This window comes from Marmota flaviventris, chromosome X (assembly GCF_047511675.1).
Source record: "Marmota flaviventris isolate mMarFla1 chromosome X, mMarFla1.hap1, whole genome shotgun sequence".
In the NCBI taxonomy this organism is placed as follows: Eukaryota; Metazoa; Chordata; class Mammalia; order Rodentia; family Sciuridae; genus Marmota; species Marmota flaviventris.
The window spans coordinates 129,968,639-129,987,794 of NC_092518.1; the positions used below are offsets into that span (position 1 = coordinate 129,968,639).

Genomic DNA, 19,156 nt, shown 5'->3' on the forward strand with positions numbered 1-19,156 from the left:
AGAGCATCTCATACCTAAGGTGAGGACTGAGCCAGATCCTCCATGGCCAGGACACATGGAACCATTGAGTTTGGCCAGCTCTTGCTTCACCTTTGAGAAGGTGTGGCCATATGTGAGGCCCCTCACTGCCTTGTGTTCCTTCACAGGGAGGTGGGCACTTCTTCAGAGTGTCCTTCAGGCCAGCACATGGGTGGTATCCAGGTCCTGCCAGGGGAAAGGTAAGGGCCCAGAGTAAGCAGAGCGGACCATCTACCTCAGAACAGTGGGGACCTCACAGAAGGCAGCCCAGCCCTCCTATCAGGGCTGGTGGATCAGGTTGTGCTTGGAGTCTGCAACCTGTGGGGCCCCTCAGTGCCTCTTACAAGAACTTCTGGAACCAGGTCGTGAAGGTTTTGTATGAGGCAGTGTCCTCAGGTCCTGGAGCAGAGGAGGCCCAGGCAGTATTTGGAGTCATGGTGTGGTGCACTCTGGGAATGTGTATCAAGGACCCCACACTAACAGGACAGAGGGAGTCCCACAGAGCTCAGGCCCCAGAAGCCCTACTATTAACCCTGGGCCTTGTGCTCTGTGGGCTTGCTGTACCCACAGAAGTTGCCTCACTTCCTGCCTCAGGTTTTCAGGAAATAGGCCTACCAGGAGAGGAACTTGAATAGCCCTAGAGCATTGCCCAAAGAGAAGACCTGTAGTGGGCCTTTGTGAGGGGTTCCAAGGGTTCAGTTCTCAGCTAAGGCCCTGACACATACCCTCTCTCCCCAGGCTGGTAAGTCTCCAACACCAAGCTCCTGTCCATCCTCCAGCTTGCTGTCTTAGACCAGAATCATCATGCCTCGAGCCCCAAAGCGTCGGCGCTACATGCTTGAGGAAGACCTTCAGGCCCAAATGGAGAAACAGGCCCTTATGGATGCCCAGGTTTCCACAGATGTGGATGAGGAGGATACTTCCTCTTCCTCCTCCACTTGCTCCTCCTCTTTCTCCGGCTCCTCTTCCTCCATTTCCTCCCCTTGCTATCCTCTGCCACAGTCTGGCTGGGCACAATCAGGAGCCACTTGTCAAAAGAAACTAACTTTATTTTTAGAACCACACACGCCAAACAAAACAGCCTCTCAGGAAAAACCCTCAGAGCCTCAACTGCCACCACCGGCTTTCCACAAGCCTCTCTCTCCCACACAAGCTTCTCTCCACCTCCCACAATCCTCCTGCTCTTGAGGCCGATTGGCTGGGTCACGTGGGCAGAGCCAAAAAAGTCCCCCAATGAGCAGCTCCGTGGTCTGAAAGGGCAGGGAAACAGCCCAATGAGCATCACCGCAGAGGAGCCAATCAGCTAGATGTTGCTGGGGCTGCTGTGAGCCAATCATCAGCCGGCAGCTGGAAGTTTGCTGGCAGCTGGAAGTTTGCTGGGGCCCCTTCGGCTGTGGCTCTCAACATCTCCCCCTCTCTGTTTAAACAACAAGCATGTGACTTAGGGACCATGCCTGCCTTAGGTTGTCCAATAGTACATATGGTCCTTAGGTTGGTACCATTGCAATTGGATCTTACCCGTCACTGACTACCGGTCCAGTATACAGCCACACCTGTGGAGAGGTCTTTGTACCAGCGGGGGGGTGAGGTTCTTTGCCTCACCTCTGTTGGCCCCCAAATTTTAGCTGGACGATCATGACAAGCAGAAGGGAGGAAGATTCACCAAGCCAATTGACGGCTCCTTTTGTAAAAATTGTACCACCAATGACATCATCAGCAAAAATACCCCAACACTACCACAAGTCGTTGCACCAACAGATAGTTCACAATGCATACAGGTGAGCTCACAATGTGTCCAGGCAAGTTCTGCAAGCAGTTCAGTGATGGCTATTGTAGAAGTTGTAGATTGGTTTTATCTTTGACTTCACCAGCACTGGGATGAAGATAGGAATTCTGGCAATAATGGCTAAAGAAAAAAATTATGTAACATTACAGAAGGCACTAAAAGAAAACAATTTTCTTAACAATTTACATTGTCTTTAAGAGAATTATTAAATATAATGAAAAGGAAAGGTGAAAGTAAACAAACAGATCTGTTAACCTTCTTTTTTGTTTACATATTAAAACAATCCTCAACAGTTGTTTACCCAATTTAAATTAAACCATATAAATCACGTGAAAAAACAAAATATTTGGATCCATTTTATCATGAGCGCTCATCATATATGATATATGGACATACATACATTCAAACATATAACACAAAACACAAGTGTGCACACATAATATAATACATACAACACATAACATTATAGTAAAGGCCTTATAACTTTTTACAGGTGAAATCTCCATTGCAATGTTTAAAAACTCTATAGTCAAAAAATAGAACTGATCAGCAAAACATTAACCTAGGTCTGTATGAGCTCAAAAAACAAAATAGAACTTCATGATATGGCAAAGGGCAATAATAAAATAGATATTGAAAAAAGCATCCTGGTTCTGTTGCAGATGTAAGAATAGCCAAACTGGAGTTTTGGATATCAGTTGTTATGGATTTGAGCCAAATCATCTTCTTTTTGGTCTGTAGAAATCGCTTTAGTTAATCTTTCTGGAATCCAAATCGGCTGCTGTTCTCCCTGTGGAAACACATAAACAGACCCCCGACTCCAGACAATTACTGGGTCAGGACCTTTCCATTGTCCTGTTAGAATATCCTTCCAAAGTACCTTGGGCTTATGTACATTTTTTGGACACATATGCAAAATGTAAGGAATTTAAGGAAATTCAGGACTTTTACATTATTGTGTTCCCCTCAATGACTATGGCATGTTGCTCTATTTATTTCAGACTCCTTTTTGGTTATGTTTTTATTAGTGCATTATAATTATACATAAGAGCAGGGTTCTTTCTGACATATTCCTACATGCATGTAGCATAATTTTCTCCACTTCATTCCCCAGTACTTCCTCTTTCCCTTCCATCCCCTCCAACATTCCCTTCTTCTTCAGTCTTCCTTCTATTTGTTTTTAAATGAGTATATTATAATGATGCACAAAGTAGAATTAATTGTGATATATTCATATATTCATCTAGCATAATTTGTCAATTTCATTCCCTAGTGCCTTCCCTCCTCCTTTCCCCTGGATTCCATCCTTTTACTGTTTATTCTTCTATTTTGGTGAGACCAGACACTTTTTTCCTGACTCTGTCACTACACATTTATAGTTGTCTTTATAAAGGCCTTATACATTTTGTTAGGATCTTTTTTTAGGTAATTTTTGGACTTTGTTGCCATTGTAAATGGCATATTGTCTATTAGCTGTTCTACATAGTGCTTTTGTGTGGCAATGATTTTAATTTTGCCATTGTAATCAGCTGTACACCTGGTCTGATGTCTCATTCACTTGAATACTCCACATGAATGTTCCTTTGAATTTTCAAGATAGATAATGATGTTGTTACTCTGCCTTATTTTCCCCCAATATTCATACCTTTATTTGTTCTGATGATCACAGCTCTGGCTTTGTGCCTTAGCCCTGTTTTGAAACACAGAGGCAGTAGCATACATCTACCCCTTCTTCCTGACTTTAATGATAATTCTTCTAACATTTTACATTTAAGCATGTAAGTGATTTTAGCAAGTGGAAGCTTCCTTTTAATATTAGTTGAATAAATGTTTTTACTATGAGCTTATGGTGAATTTCTTTCAAAAGCATATTCTCAACCATTGACATTATGAAATGTTTTCTCTCATCAATTTTGTATGTAAGGAACTAAAATGGAAAGGTTTTTTTCCCTAATGTTTACATCATATTTTCTTGCCTTGAATGATGCCTATTTATTCATTTAATTCATTACTTTATCTGATATGCTGCTAATTTATGTAGGATATTTGATGCTGTATAAGCGAGCTTACCTCAAGGGTTCTTATCATGGGGAGGGGGTTCTTGTCTGGTTTTTGAATCCAGGAAAGCTGGCCTGAGACAATGAGTTGAACTACTGGCAACTTTTGATATGCTATGAAAGAGTCAACAATCAGGCGGTAATTAGTTTTCTCTAACCATTAAGTGGAACTGGCCTCCCAAACTGCCTGGTCCTGGAATATCTGAGGGTGGCTTGAGCTTTGAAAAGTTTCAGTTTATAGAGTTTAATTAGAATTTCATTTTCCTTTTAGGCCAATTTGATCATTTATTTATTTTATTTCTAAAAAGTAGTCAGAGTTACTGGAAGGGCATTATTTATAATGCAAACCTTTCATTACAGAAAGCGTCAAACATATAGTAGAAAGAATAATATAATGAGCCCAGTATACCTGAGCTTAAATACATGGAAGATTTGTCTCCAGTTAGATTCCCCACCTACCTGCTTCTCAGGTACTGGAATAATGTGGAGCAACTCCAAATAGTATGTCCTCTCTAAACAATTCAATATGCACTTCCTAAACATAAGAATTCTTTTTCTCCTTTGGTACCAGGGATTGAACTCAGGGCTGCTTAACAACTGAGCCACATCCTCAGCCATTTTTTTAAAATTTTATTTGACTTTTAGACAAGGTCTTGCTGAGTTGCTCAGTACCTCGCTAAGTTGCTGAGGCTGGCTTTGAACTCAAGATCCTCCTACCACAGCCTCCCAAACTGCTGGGATTACAGGCATGTGCCACCACACCTGCAGATAAGAACAGTTTAATAAAAAAAGCGTAAAACAAAATACTTGTGTTTTTAAATTAAATAAATAACCATCAGTGTACAATTGTTTTACACACTTTTCGATACACTTTTAAGAAGAAAGTTGTGTCCTTGAATGAGTATCTAAATATGGTCCATATAGAGTAATTCTTTGTTATGCCTCTTAAGCTTTTTAAAATTTGTGTATTACCTCTCAAGTTTTCTTTCTCCTTGCAATTCATTTTTTTATTTTGTTGTTGTTGAAAAAGAAAAAAAAAATGTTGTGTTCATTCCAGCTTTCCAAGACTCTGGAGTTTGATGAATGAAACACTGGTGTCTTTTAACATATTCTTCATCCCATAATTTCTAGGGCTACATGGTACTTCAGGCTTATGTTATATGCCCTTCCCTGGTTCTAACATCAGCCATTTCTTCAAGAGGTCTGCTTCCTTCTATAAATGGTTCTAGAAATCTCCATCTGGGTGCTAGAGGTGCTCATTGCAACTTGGGAGTTAGTTATATGCCTCCTCTGCTGACAACACAATGACATGGTCTCTATCATTTGTATATTTAGATCACTCAAATAAAAACTTGTAAGTTATAGTCAAAATAGTGAATATATTCTTCACATCTAAAAGTTTCCTTCTAGCCCATTGTAATTTCTGCCTGCTAGCCTTCCCTGCACACTCATCTCCAAAAATCACTGATCTTCTTCTGTCACCATAGATGAGTTTATATTTTGAGAGCTTTTATATAAAAAGATTTGGAGAAGTATGACTACATTATTTGTTAGGTGCATGCTTAGTATTTTTGTATTGCCAAACTATTTTCAAAAATAGTTGTGTCAGTAAACATTATCACTAGGTGTTACATGGTATGGCCAATCTCCTCAATTTTAGCCATTCTAATGGGCAGATAGTGGTATCTCATTGTGATTTTGATTTGCATTTCTCCAATGAGTACTGATGTTGAGTTTCTGACCATGTGGTAAAACCCTAGTGTAAATATTGTTGAACAAGTATTTTGTAGATGTGATTAACATTTGCAATCAGATGAGATTATAGTCCATAATGTGAGTGGGCTTCACCTATTCAGTTGAAGGCCTTAAGAGCAAAAACTGACATTTCCTAGAGAGGAGAGAATTTTGCCACAATTATGTAACATAGAAATGCTGTGTGAGTAGACACTTCTCAAAAGAATGAATACAAGTGGCCAAGAAATATATATGAAAAAATTGGTCAATGTCATCATTAACCATTATGAAAATGCAAATCAAAACTACAATGAGATAAAAATCTCACCCCAGTTTAATGGCTATTATCAAACAAATAAATAACCAATGCTGGTGAGGATGTAGAGAAAAAAGAATAACTCTCATACACTGTTGGTGGGAATGTATATTAGTACAACCATTATGGAGAACAGCATGGAGGTTTAAAAAAATTGAAAATAAACCCACTCTGTGATCCTGCTATCCCACTTCTGGATATATATATATATATATATATATATATATATATATATATATATATCTCCAAAAGAAATAAAATCAACATACTGAAGAGATGACTGCATGCCTTTTTTTATTGCAGCACTGTTCACAGCAGCTAAGAAATGGAATCCACCTAAGTGCCTAAGTGTGTTTCATATGGAATATTATTTATCCATAGAGAAAAATGAAATTCTATAATTTTCAGAAAAAGGTATGTACTGGAGAGCATCATGTTAAGGGAAATAAATCACACACGGAAATGCAAGTACCACATTGGCCCTCACATGTAGAAGCCAAAACAGTCAAACTGAATGTAAACTAGTGATTACTAGAGATTGGGAAAGGTAGAGGCTAGATTTAATTAGTGCATGCTGTATGCAAGTGTTGAAATATTACACTAAACACCATTATTATTTACAATTTATACATGGGAATGAAATAAAATATTAAAATAAAAAGAATGGGGGCTGGGGATGTGGCTCAAGCGGTAGCGCACTTGCCTGGCATGCGCAGGGTGCTGGGTTAGATCCTCAGCACCACATAAAAATAAAATAAAGTTATTGTGTCCACCGAAAACTAAAAAAATAAATATTAAAAAATTCTCTCTCTCTCTCTCTCTCTCTCTCTCTCTCTCTCTCTCTCTCTCTCTAAAAAATGAATGCCTATGCCTATGTGAGTTTCTGACCTGCTGGCCTATTCAGAGTTCAGATGTGTTAGACATGAGCTGATTTATTTTACGTCTCCTTTTCTGTTTCTCTCTTTCTGTGGTGAGAAAGAGGAAGATATCTGTAGCTATACTGACAGATACAGATGTAAATGAAGATAGACACAGTATGGATCAAAGTTTACTTTTTGCATAAGGATAGTTCATTTTTCCAGATCTAGTTGTTTCAGACAATTCTTTCTTTCCAATCTTCATTTACATCTTTACCAATAATTAGTTGTCTATATATGCATATAAATGTGAATCTACTCCTGGAAGAAATTTATTTTGTTCTACTGAAGTATTTCTCCAATTACTATTTTGATTATCATTAGTTTATAATGGTTGAAATGATGTAGGATATTTTGTTCTATTTTTATGGATTGCTTGCATATTTTTATGAAAGTTAGAATCAGCCTCCTGATTTCTATATAAATATTTATGGAATTCTGAATTGTACTACATTGAATTGATCAATGCATTTGAGAAGAATTGACATTGCAACAATATTCAGTATTGTGAGTAATAAACAGATTTATATTTCCATTTATTTATATCTTCATTAATTTATCCTTGGAATGTTTTATAGTTCTCAATGTACTCATCTCCTACATCTTTTGTCAGTTTATCCCTTTTAATTAATATTTTCTACTACTATTTTAAATTATACTGTTTTAATTTCCAGTTGCTCATTGCTAGTATCCAAATATAATGATCTTGTATGCAATGGTGTTGCTACACTCAATAATTAGTTCTGAGTGTTTTCTTAATTAATAGAATTTTCTCTATAGACTTTTCTTTTCCTTTTCCAAACTACAGGCCTTTTAAAAAGCCTCAAGTACAATGCTGAGCAATCCCAGCAAACCCTGCCCTGCTTTGTGAATTCATCAGTCTTAGGTTGTGGCTTCGTACATGCAAACATCCTGCATAACTTCTGGCATTGTTATGAATATTGGCCTTGTCTCTCCTTTACTGTTAAATCCTACATTGGCTTATTACACTTACTAAGGTAATCAAGGCCCCTTAGATTATAAACAAGATTGGGATACCCAGTGAAGCAAGTCTGGTGGTTCATTAAAGTCTCCCAGACTGAAGGTAGTGATTTCTGAATGAAAATTAAAAACCTAGGAAACCTCAGTGGACATTAGGAAAAAGAAGTGGGATGGAAAAGTACCCTGCAAGAACTAAGTGGTCTTCAAGGTTGTAGAGAAATGTTTAGGAGGGAAGTGGAAAGATCCATGTCTCCATATAATCTTAAACACAGAGTGCTTTCAGGTGCGACAGACCTGAACTAGGTGCTGGTGGCCAACAAAAGAGACTGGACCATTGCAGGGGGTGTCTGTGGAGAGGTGTGAAGGAAACGCCCTCTCTGGGCCTTGTGATGCACCACAATTGAGCGTGGGGACATGAGGAGGCATCCTGCATCAGTTTGGGAAACCTCTCCAGGGGGCTGGGCATATCCTTCCGTTCTCCAACCAGACTGACTCTCCTGGCCTTCAGGTCACGGGCCCCTTCCCTATGGACCTGACAGATGGGGATGCTTTGTGATGTCTCAGCCCTTCCCCCTCCTCGGCAGGCTTAGGGGTGTGGCCTGGGGTGGGACTTGCTGAGCCAACAAAGCCCAAGGGTGTGGCCACCTGTTGTCCTGGGGACCATAAATAGAGGGAGCTCAGCGGCCTGGACAGACTACCTGGAGGTGCTGGTCCAGAAACATGGGCAGGAGACCCATGGCATCCATTCCCCACTGTGCAAAATCCAACTCTGGCAGCAAAGCGGGCCAAAAGAAGACGTGCATACATCATCGAACCAAGTACAAGAAAAGCAAGGTGAGCTGAGCCACCCAAGTCCTGCTCTTCTGCCCCTGGACTGCCCTCCCTACCTCCCCCTGCACAAAGCCCCTGTTGCCACCCTCCTCCACGTCTGCCCCCAAACCAGTGCCCCTCTGTGATCTCCTTGTTGTCCTTCCAGGGCCGAAAGATGACAAGAAAGTCTAGAAAGCCCCTTCGAGGGCGTTGTAGGAACAAAGAAGCTGCCAGAGCTCGGACCACCGCAGCTGACAGCAATAAGAGAGGAGCAACCCGAGGCAGCCGCCGTCTCCCGCTGAGGAAGAAGGTCCACCGTCGAGCCTGAGGGGGACGACCAGAGCCTGGAAAGTAGCTGCTGAGGTCGCTGCAGTGAGGACCTGTAACACCAGCGAGGCCTGAGACCTCAGAACCTTCCCTGAAGCCTCCACAGGTCTGGCCACAGAGATTGTGAAAATAAAATCAGCTTCTCTGGCGTGTGTGTGTGTGTGTGTGTGTGTCTGTGTGTGTCCTCTGACGGTGGGGGACAGAGGAGCAAGGGGAGGTTGGTGTGTGGGAAGAGGGAGGTGGGTCCTTTGGGGCTGTGGGTCTTCCAACAGGGCCACAGAACCAGACGTGGAGCATGAGGACAGATGGGCGCTGAGCACTGAAGAGTCATTTCCTCCACACAGGTTTACCAGGAAGGAGGGCAAAGACGAGGAGATTTTGCTCATGTGTAAAGGCGGATGAGATGGGAGGGGTGTAGTATGTGTGGAGACAGTGTCTCCCCAAAAGGACACAATGTAATTTCTGTCAGAATACCTACCTCTCATTGGTGTTTGTTGCATCTCACCCTGGAATGGTTAATTTTATGTGTCCTTTTGTGTGAGGCTTTGGTATCTAGATGTTTGCTCACTCATCTAGATGTGAGTTTTCAAATTTTGTAGATATGATTAACATTTAAATCAACAGAAGGCCTTAAAAGCACTAAAGACAAAATTGCTTAAGTTTTTATTTCTCTGTGATAAATATCCAGCAATGTCATTTCAAGTTCATATATTAATTGCATGTTTAGTTTTATTAGGAACTACCAAACTCTTTTTGAGAGTCACTGTACCATTTTATATTCCCACCAGCAAAATGTTCATGATGCAGTTTCTCCACATCTTTCCATCATTTGGTGTCACGATTATTTTAGGTGTTAGGAGTATAGTGATGTCTCATTATGGTTTTAATTTGCCTTTTTGAAGTGACTAGAGCTTCCAGTACAAAATAGACTAAAACTTGTGGGAGCTGAGAGCAGACATTTTTCCTTATTTTGGTGATGGATGAAAGCATATGCATTTGTTAAAACTCATATATGTGTACATTCAAAATCTAAGTTATTTCCAAAAATAAAGCCTGAATAAAAAATTAGAACTCAAGTAAAATCAACAATATTATTAATAAATGGGTTTGAGGATGTTAAAATTGAAGGAAAACAAAAAATAAAGTTTTTGAAGATGTTAAAACTGAAGGAAATATTAAAATGTTTACTACAAAATCCTCCTTTATTGTGGAGGAAGTTGATTATAATTCACACAGTGGGGGACTTGGGATTGTGGCTCAGTGGTAGAGTGCTCACCTAGCACAGGTGGGTGGACCCTCAGCACCACATAAAAATAAAGGCAGTGTGTTGTGTCCATCTACAAAAAAGATTCTCTCTCTCTCTCTCTCTCTCTCTCTCTCTCTCTCTCTCTCTCCAAATAAATAAATAAATAATTCACACAGTGGGGGGGGGCATGTATATTGTTGGTATGGTAGATAGATGGATATTATTTTCATAATCATTGCTAAACTGGATGTATTTGCAGTTGTCTGTTAGCATGTACCTTTCACACAAAATTTAAATATGCTAAGCAAAGTTTGGGTATATGAAACACTGAATAGGAGGAATGCCTACAAATTAACAAGGAGACAAATAGCCCACTTAAAATAGAAGGAAAATAAACAACAGCTTTGACAAAGAAAAAGAGAAAAGGAAAGGAATGAAAGATCCATAGGCATTAAATTACTATATTAAGATATAATTCACATCTCATACAGGTCATCCATTTAAACTACAATTACAACACAATGTTTTTAGCCATGCACTTGTTTGTTCATGTCACTTGTTTCCCACTACTGACACTCCTTCCACCCCTTTCATGCACACACATCAGAACGTTAGGTACTTGAGGACAGGGGCTTTGTCTTGTTCACTTGCTGTGTCCTAGTATCTAGAATAGTGCCTCTGAAGCAAAGGTTGTCAATAAATATTTGTTAGTTGACCAAACTGATGCCAATAACTGAGATATAACATTTGGGAGGAGGCACAGCATAGTAGGGGATATAAGGCATTAAATTTAGAACAACATGTTATAGTGAAAACAACATGGATATAGAAAGTATTTAAAAAAACTGGATTATGGTCCTGAAGTTTATGATTCTGATCAGGCCACTGCCCATTTCTGGGCCTGTTTGGATTGTGTTAGCGGAGGTCAATGGGTTTAGGCCCAACAAAATTTCTGGGTTTCAATTTATACATCTTGGTAAATATTTCAGGACATGTAGAATCTGACCATGGGGGTATGCTTCATTGAGGTCATACTCTTAAGTTGTCTGCAACTGGTAACAAAAGCCTATCAGTGATATCAACTCTTCACCAAGAGACCTCTGAGATGTCCAGAGTGTGGCACACGCAAGTTTATAAGTCTCTCATCTACACTTAGACTGGAATCCAAGGTGTGTTGTTCTTTTGCTATTCCTGCCCCTCACTGTTCATTTCTGTGTCCAAAAAGCGAGAGTTGGGCAACCCCTCATGGCTGCCCCTGCCAGCAGTCAAACCTTCATATTAAGAATGATAACACATGCATCTCAAAAGAGCAAATAAAAAGAAGTCAGGGAAGAGTGGCAAAAAGAAAAAAAAATATATAGGATTCACAATAAAATGAATGTTATAAACATATTTAAAGAAATAAAACAATGGATTTAAAAGATAAAATCCTATAAACAATGAATGAGCATACTTGGACAAGATAACAAATAGAACTTCCAGAAATGAACAAACATCATTGAAAGAAGTATAGAGATAGAGATTAATCTTGGATTTTATTTAGTCAATTATGAAAGTTGACTACTAATAGTTAAACTAATACAGAAATAGAAAGTCTAACTTTCAAATGTGCTATGGAGAAAATAAGTACGTTTTTAAAAATTTTTGTTTGATCTAATAGATGTCAGGAAAGGAGAAATAGAAAGCACAAAATAAGATGTGAGAACTAAATCACAATATAATAAATGGAAACAAAGGGGCACTATCTGGAACCTAGAAGACAATAGAGCAGAGCTGGGATGTACTGGCTTTGTTCACAGAGGGCCCCTGGATACCACTGTGCTTACTGTAGGTATCTGTGATGGAAAGATCAGATTGTTGAACCTAACCCCTGAAACTGTCTCAAATTCTACCCCTGCTCCCACCAGCAGGAAGGGCAAGAGAACACCTACCCTCATTCCAACACAATGGCTGAGGACTAGGGCCCGTGCACACTTTCTCCCAGAGGCTTGCTCTCTGGCCAAACTCACCTGTGGGAATGGAGGAATATTAGATGACATTGACTCCTTGATAGGACTCATGGTTGCCAAAGGCTCTTTTAGGAATTTAAGATTTCTGGCCCTGCATTTTTCTCCTTTTTTTGAAAACTACCTCTTTCCTATTCTTATTTTTGTTTATTTTCCAGTTTCCTGAGCAGTGACTGTTACGTAGTAGATCATCAATACATTTTATTTGGATAAATGAATCAATGAGTTAATTAATTAATGTAATCTCCATCTCCACTCTTTGTTGCCAAATACAGTGGCTAGTGTTCAGTGTTTTTCTCATTAGATAACTGCAGAATGTGACATCAATGCTAGATAACAGTTAAAATCATGAAACCTCAAATAGAACCTCCCTAGAAATGCATGATTTACCTCGTTATTTGGGCTCACAGTACTAGAGGCCAAAAGCAGTGCTTTTAGTAATAGAACCTAAGAAGATACACTGTCTATATGCCCTTGAGCTTCTGTGGTCTGTGAAGATTGTGCTGTCCAAAGGCCCAGAATTACTAAGCAGCTGTTCTCTCTGACTCTTGTGGGATTGTAGAACAATGCCTCCTCTGGCTTTGTTTCCCTGAGTGTTTGACTAAGAAGCCGTTATACCTGCATGAGTCTCATCCCAGCATGCAGGACATAAGGAGCCAGGAAGAGAAGCCTGCAATGCCTGAGAGCTGAGAGACTCGTAGCAAGCATCTTTCTCCAATATCCCTCTAGGGGAGTTGGGGTCATTTGTTCCCAAATACTAGCTCACACGTTCTCTTTTTTCTTTGTCATAGCTGTTGTTTATTTTTGTTCTATTTTAAGTGGAGCAGGAAGGGAAGCTGCCAATTCCCTGCTAGCCCCCCACCTGGATTCATGACAAAGCATTTTCAAGCCGAAAGGCTGCCTGATCCTTTTCCTTAACAGTCTTCATTTGTAATTGTTGTGACATACACATAAGGCCACCCTCCTAACCACTTTTAGGTGCACAGTTCAATGATATTAAATATTTTCATAATATAAAACCATCACCACCATCCATCTCTAGAATTCCTTTCATTTTCAAAAGTGAATCTGTCCCCAAAATATGCTAAATCCCATCTTCCTCTCCCCAACATATTTTTTTGTAGTTGCAATGGACCTTTATTTTACTTATTTATATGTGGTGCTGAGAATTGAACCCAGTGCCTCACATAGGCTAGGCAAGGGCTCTACTACTGAGCTACAGCCCCAGCCCTTTTTCTAGGTTTTTAAGGAGAAGTTAAGATTGTTAAAGTTTTCCTCTTCAATTATAGGCATATGCAAATTTCCCTATAAGTACAGATTTGGTGGTTTCACACAAATCCTGTTGTTTTTTATTTTTATTCTGCTTAAAATATATTCTAGCTTTCCTTTAGTTTAGTCTTTGTTCTATAAGTTACTTAGAGTGTATTTTTTAGTTTTCAAATATTTGGGGATTTCTCAGACACCTTTCCCATATTTACTTCAAATTTAGTTCCATTGTGATCAGAGAACAAACTCTGCATCACTAACACCTTTCTAAATTATTGAGAGTTGATTTATGATCCAGAATATTATCTATCTTGATAAATATCCAATATCTGATTGGAGTGTAAATTCTAATGTTATTGTGATTAGGCCATAAATGTCAATTTAATTGATGGTGTAGTTTAAATTTTGTGAGTCTTTGCTGGTTTTCTGTCTACTTGGTTTTCCACTTACTGAGAGAAGGGTACTCAAATCTCTGTGAGTGTGGACTCGTAGTTATATTTCTCCTTGTAGTTATTACATTTTTTGTCTCATGTACTTTGAAGCTTTGTGATTAGTGACATTAAATCAAGAATTTTTATTATTTTTTAATTGATAGTTTTAATATGAAATGACTTCTTTATCTTTAATCCTTTTCCTTCCTCTGAAATCTATCTTGTCTCATATAGCCACTGTGGCCTGTGGCAAACTCTAGCATCCCATCCCTTGCATTCAGGGACAAAATCTCGACTGTGAGCTCCTCAAACCAAGGGAAGTAACCAGACTTCAAGGTGTGTCTTAAACACAGAGTGCTTTCAGGTGCGACAGACCTGAACTAGGTGCTGGTGGCCAACAAAAGAGACTGGACCATTGCAGGGGGTGTCTGTGGAGAGGTGTGAAGGAAACGCCCTCTCTGGGCCTTGTGATGCACCACAATTGAGCGTGGGGACATGAGGAGGCATCCTGCATCAGTTTGGGAAACCTCTCCAGGGGGCTGGGCATATCCTTCCGTTCTCCAACCAGACTGACTCTCCTGGCCTCCAGGACACGGGCCCCTTCCCTATGGACCTGACAGATGGGGATGCTTTGTGATGTCTCAGCCCTTCCCCCTCCTCGGCAGGCTTAGGGGTGTGGCCTGGGGTGGGACTTGCTGAGCCAACAAAGCCCAAGGGTGTGGCCACCTGTTGTCATGGGGACCATAAATAGAGGGAGCTCAGCGGCCTGGACAGACTACCTGGAGGTGCTGGTCCAGAAACATGGGCAGGAGACCCATGGCATCCATTCCCCATTGTGCAAAATCCAACTCTGGCAGCAAAGCGGGCCAAAAGAAGACGTGCATACATCATCGAACCAAGTACAAGAAAAGCAAGGTGAGCTGAGCCACCCAAGTCCTGCTCTTCTGCCCCTGGACTGCCCTCCCTACCCCCCCCTGCACAAAGCCCCTGTTGCCACCCTCCTCCACGTCTGCCCCCAAACCAGTGCCCCTCTGTGATCTCCTTGTTGTCCTTCCAGGGCCGAAAGATGACAAGAAAGTCTAGAAAGCCCCTTCGAGGGCGTTGTAGGAACAAAGAAGCTGCCAGAGCTCGGACCACCGCAGCTGACAGCAATAAGAGAGGAGCAACCCGAGGCAGCCGCCGTCTCCCGCTGAGGAAGAAGGTCCACCGTCGAGCCTGAGGGGGACGACCAGAGCCTGGAAAGTAGCTGCTGAGGTCGCTGCAGTGAGGACCTGTAACACCAGCGAGGCCTGAGACCTCAGAACCTTCCCTGAAGCCTCCACAGGTCTGGCCACAGAGATTGTGAAAATAAAATCAGCTTCTCTGCCGTGTGTGTGTGTGTGTGTGTGTGTCTGTGTGTCCTCTGACGGTGGGGGACAGAGGAGCAAGGGGAGGTTGGTGTGTGGGAAGAGGGAGGTGGGTCCTTTGGGGCTGTGGGTCTTCCAACAGGGCCACAGAACCAGACGTGGAGCATGAGGACAGATGGGCGCTGAGCACTGAAGAGTCATTTCCTCCACACAGGTTTACCAGGAAGGAGGGCAAAGACGAGGAGATTTTGCTCATGTGTAAAGGCGGATGAGATGGGAGGGGTGTAGTATGTGTGGAGACAGTGTCTCCCCAAAAGGACACAATGTAATTGCTAATGCCTGTGCTCTTGCTGCTCCTCTATGGGGCCTTTTCCACAGCTAGACTAGTGACCCAGCTAGGCCAGCCAAAGCCCTTCACCTGAGAAGCTGTGGATTTCCCTATATCCTTTTTTAAAAAAAGCACTGTGTAAATCAACAAATAGCTATGAATGGCAAGGAGGCAGGCTGGTGGGTGCCTTTAAGGTCCTTGTTGTATGAAGTTGGAAACTGGGAACCAGGGACAATTGGGTCTTGTCCAAGATCACCAACAAATCCATCAATGGCAAAGCTGAGTTGCTAATGCCTCCTACATCGAAAGTCTTCTCAAAGCACCACTATTCCCCTATGGTTTCACCTGCCCATGGGTGCCTCTAAGAGGATGTCACCCTCTTCATTTTTCCTCCATCTGGATAGCTTGTGTTAATTGTCATGTCAGCCTCTCCCCACTGCTCCAGGTCAGCTCCACGAATTGCCACAGTTCAGCAGCCAGACAGGCTCTTGAGTACTCACAGACCTATAAAATACTGAGAGGAGAATGTTCTAGGAGATCCAGGACCCGTCTTGATCTTGCAAAAATCCCTCTGCACCAAAGGCTACAGGCTGGAAAGGGTTTGCTTCTCTCAGGATGCTTCTGTGGACTCCGTGTGTTTTCCCACTAGCCTTGAGAGGTCCGGCTTGCAACACTCAGAAATAGAGTCAGAAAATGAAAGAACTTGCTGGAAGTCACACAGCCACTATGGAGTAAAGGCAGGATTGGAGCTTAGATCTTGGATTTCAGAGTCCTGTCTCCTACCACTGCACAGGAGCCTCTTTCTCCTCTGGCCTACCCTCTAGGTGGCCTGGGAGTAAGGAGGCAATTGTGCAATAGTCCATAAGTCAAGATGAGAATCAGAACTCCTGATTCTCCAGCATGGCTGCCTCCTTGCTATGTAACCTTGGCACAGCCACTTCATTTTTCTGCACCTTGGTTTGCGCAGCTTTGCAGTATAGATCACAATGCAAATTCAGGTTTGCCAAGTAATGTTTACTGAGCACAAATTTTGTACCAGATTGTCCTGGGCACTAGAAGTATAGATAAACACAGGAGCTTACATGTGTTGAGAGAAGAAATTCGGAATACATAAATAAATGACCAGCTTAGATTTTGTCAGGCCTGGAAAGTGTTATAAAGTAGATTGTACAGGGAAATATGTTGGTAGTATTTAAGGGCCTGCTCCAGATAGGGTAGTAAGGACTTAGGATTGGTTTACAGCTCTAGAGGAATCACAAATCAGGCCAGTGGTGTGGTGTCAGAATCATAATGCATGGAAATGAGGCCAGATTACCTCTTGCCTTCCTTCAGAATCTCATTCTCAGCCCTAGCTTCCCCCTTCTGCCTCCTGGCCTCCCACTGGCCCTGGGTTGAATCCATTTCTCCAGCTCCAGTTCTGGCCCTACTTCTTCCTGTCCTCCATGCCCCTGGGGCTCTGGTTGCACATCTATTCTCCTCTCAAAGACTCGTTTTTTAAAAAATAATTAGCTGAGTTTCACTTCCTAGGTGAAACCTGCCACACAGCTCTCTCTAAGGCCTCATACATCTGTATTTTCATACTCAGTCCCCCAGGACATGCATCTGTGTAAGAGTAACTAATCTACATGCAGATACTTTACTTGGTTCAGCAGATAGGATCTCAGAAGGCTGTGACTACTTCTGTGCTATATTGGTGGCACCAACATTCCAGCACACTAGTTGGCAAAGCGGAGGGGGAGGTGCTCAGTTTCTGTTGTTCGGCACTGCCAATGGAGGCATCAGAGCTTATAGAATCTCAAACTGAAGGCTTTTGGATGCTCCACAGTGCCAGTGTTCAGACAAGCAGAAGCCAATGGTAGGAAGAAAAAGAATGCTGGAGAATAGAGGGCTAGGTTTGTCCAAAGTCACTGCATAGAAGACCTACAGTCCTCTTCCATGTAACACCTTCTCCTTTTGTTCTCACACATCCCTTTCTAGTGACTATTTTTCCATCACTGCCTGATTCCTCTCCATTTTCTCTGACCAACCATTAAATGTGAGTGCTCCTCTGGACTGTGCCTCAGACCCCCCCCCCCCGCCCCGCAACTCCCATCTCTGTCATCATATGCTCCCTGGCTCATGTCATCCATTCCACTTCTGTATTTTGACCTCTGAACTTCAAAGCTGAGCTTGTCTCTCAGGTTCCTCCACCTTGATAGGAATCTCCACTTCAACAAGGCCCACATAGCCTCATCTTCTACACTCCTATAAGACCACACCATGATTAATAAAATAGTTCTCATCATTAGAAAAAAGACTCATGACTCCTGTCAATTTTACTTTGAAATAACCGTTGACTCCATCCTCTCCACTATGACCACCTTGCTAGAGGCCCTTTACCTTCGGAGACATTCCCCAACCTTCCTCTGCATTGCCTAAGTACTTGTACTTCCTGGATGGAGTTTGTAATGTGAGAGGAAGGGGAAACCAAAATATGTATTTTGTTCTTTTCTCTGCCTTGAACTCTCTAACTTCATCTCCCACCAACAGAACCTACATGATTCCACTTCCACCATGTTACCTTACATCAGGACTCTGGAAAACCTGGCTCCATTCTTTGTTCTCCATTCTTTGTTTCCTGCTGGGTTGAGTCATTTTATGCAATTTGGTTCCTCAATAATTCTATCTCCTATGTAACCAGTTCCCTGCAATACATTTATCCTCTTATCAAAAATTAGAGTGGCTTCTGTTTTCCTGGTTGAACCCCGACTGATATAGCCCTTGTTAATTCTAGCCTGGCTTATTGTAATAACTTTTCAGTAAATCATCCTGATTCTCATTCTATTCCTCCCTATTTGCTCCTAACATTGCAGAGTAACATCTCTTATCCTAATTGTCCTAAAACCCTTCAATATCTCCCCATTGCCTACAGAATGGAAGCCTAACCTAGGTTTGCTGTCTGGTGATGGGATGGGTGGGAGATGGGACTGTTGCAATGTTAGGTTGCCAGGTGGGGACCAGGGCAGCAAGCTAAGAATGCCCCTCAGATGTTGTCACAGTTGTATTTCTCTTCACAGAAAATAAAGGGAATGAGCTCTCAAAAACAGTCTTGGTGAGTAATAAAGGTTTCAAACTACAATGATAGATACAGACCAACTAATTGGAAGCTCCTAATTCATCTACTTGCTACATTTTCAAGAGATTCCTATCCCAACCACAGCTGGGCAGAGTGTACTGTGTAATAAGTGTTGGAGATTATTTTATTATATTTTCATATTTCTCATTGCTCAAAATGGAATTAGGAAAAAAATTTAAAACAACTGCAATTTTTTAAAGATTGAGATGTCAGTACTAAGAGAAAATTTTAAAATAGCATAAAGAGATGGAGCCTGGGATAGGTTTGTACGTGCAATTCATGCTGTAGGGTCCTGAACTTGCAATTTAGTTTGGGATTTTTTAGCATCCAGTTGTAGGAGAAAAATTGCATTATATGAACCCCAGGATTCCAAAGATAAAAACCAACCAGTTGCTCACAGAAGCAAACTATTTTCAATAATATGAGAAAGGAATTGCTGCTGGGTGTCCTCATAAAGAGGACAAGATGGGCC

General features: G+C 41.6%; 1 long non-coding RNA gene across 1 annotated transcript; it reads left to right on the forward strand.

Annotated features, from left to right (window-relative positions):
* The first annotated feature begins 6,225 nt into the window (after nt 1–6,225).
* Nucleotides 6,226–9,096, forward strand: LOC114084163 (uncharacterized). The gene is made up of 3 exons (XR_011705586.1): nt 6,226–6,325; nt 7,637–8,643; nt 8,786–9,096. It is a non-coding gene; the product is annotated as an uncharacterized lncRNA (long non-coding RNA).
* Nucleotides 9,097–19,156: the final 10,060 nt, after the last annotated feature.